Here is a 2,213-nt window from a genome sequence, read left to right as displayed (position 1 = left end):
CGTCACCTAGAATGTGTGTCACCTCAACACAAAACACACTACACGTATATTCAGGGTTCATACCATCAGCACCAAGTTTAGAAGTGTTACTTACCTCGAACAAGCCAAATCCAATACGGAGCAAGCCAAACGAAGCTCTAAATATGCCATCATGCTTATACCGACCTCCGAACGGCTCGAAACTAGCCAAAATCAACTCAAATACAGCAAATAATGCCAAAGGAAACAAACCCAATCGATAAAGGTCGAACCTTTAATCAAAATCCCAAAATTGACCAAAAAGTCAAACCCAGGCCCGCGCCTCGAAACCTGGTGGAACTTATAAAATCTAACAACCTATCAATTATGAGTCCAACCATACAAGTTTCACTCAAATCCGACTTCGAATCGATGTTCAAAACTAAAAAATTCACTTTATGAAACTTTGGACAAAACCCCTCGACTTTCTATTTAAAATTCACAATTCAATTACCAAAAATGAAGATAGATTCACGAAATATAACAAAAACCGAGTAGAGAACACTTACCCCAATTCATATGGTGAAAATCGCTTCAAATATTGTCCAAATCCCAGCTTCCCAAATCAAAATATTACCAAATGAACAAACCCTCGATATTAAATATTTTTGTCCAGATGTTCTACCTCGTTTCGTGTGCCAAATGATACCAAAACTCACTTTTGATGCTTCCAATAGATTTCTTGTAAAATTTTAGTCAAGTTAGGCTTTTGAATTACTCCATTTGACCTTATAATAAAGGAGATATGATGGTTTCAATATTTAAAAATAGTACATATTTTTAAATACGAAGTCATCTGCAATTTAGTAATTAATCTGAAAAATCTAGCAACCCAATTCTTAGTAAAATGACCATAAATTCCTCATACGATATCTAAATTCATTGATTCTTTTTGCTATGACTCCGTAATTATGATACAGATCTAGTGCTTCAATGAAAACAAAAATTGGGCTCATTTGCTTAATGTGGTACCATTTATGCTTGAAGAAACGACGTCGAAATATAAAAAACGAGCGCAACACAACCCAAACCTATGCGAAACTCACTAGAGCCATTCGGAACCCCGTCCGAACAAACCAACAAGTCCCATAATATAACACGGACCTACTTGAGGCCTCAAATCTCGCATAACAAAATCGAAACGACGAATCGCACCTCAAATCAAACTTAATGAACTTTCGACTTCCCAAAACTCACGCCGAAACATATCAAATCAACTCGGAATGAACTCAAATTTTGCACACAAGTCTCAGATAACATAACAAAGCCATTCTAATTCCCGAAACCTCAATCTGAATCTAATATCCTCAAAGTCAACTCTTGGTCAAACTTATGAACTTATCCAAACCTTCAAATTCATATTTTTGCCAATTCGTGCCGAAACCTTCTAGAACATCCAAATGCAAATATATGCATACGTCCGAGTCCAAAATCACCATCCTGACCTAATGAAACCATCAAAACTCTATTCCGGGGTTAAATTTAGAATAGTCAAACTTAGTTAACACTTCCAACTTAAAGCTTCAACAATGAAATTCATTGTTCCAAATCGATTCTGAATAACCTGAAAACCAAACCGACGATTCACACAAGTTATAATACATCATATGGAGATACTCACACCCTCAAACTACCGAGCAAAGTGCAAATACTCAAAATGATCGATCGGGTCTTTGGGTCGTTACAATTCATCATCTTTGCATATTCAGAAGATATTTAATACCATTACTATGAAAAAAATTATTTTTATAATCTAAACAAATATTGCATTTTATTTTAACGTCAATGTATATACCTTTAATTTATAGACACTATACACACGTGCAATGCACGTATACTAAAATTAGTTTCATCCTAAATAAGAATACGTGGGTTATGCTGACCTTTCTATTATATATATATATATTAGAAAAGCATTGCTCCTTAACACCATGTATATACGGATTTTGCAATATTAAGGTCTTTTCAGCATTAACTGTGTCAGGAGTTTAACTGGGAAAGCCTTCGCTAATAGTTGAATTCGAGATTGAATTGATTCAAGAAATATTTGCTTGTCAAGGATTTATGTTGTTATTTCGTAATGATCTAGCCGATTGTCTATTATAGTGTAGCCATTTTCCCTTATTAATTGTTTCTTTTATGCTCGTTGGTCGTTATGTGACTTGTCGAGATGGTTGGTTTGGTTTTGGAGATGT

Source organism: Nicotiana tabacum, chromosome 1 (assembly GCF_000715075.1).
Source record: "Nicotiana tabacum cultivar K326 chromosome 1, ASM71507v2, whole genome shotgun sequence".
Lineage (NCBI taxonomy): Eukaryota > Viridiplantae > Streptophyta > Magnoliopsida > Solanales > Solanaceae > Nicotiana > Nicotiana tabacum.
This window is presented reverse-complemented; position numbering follows the sequence as displayed.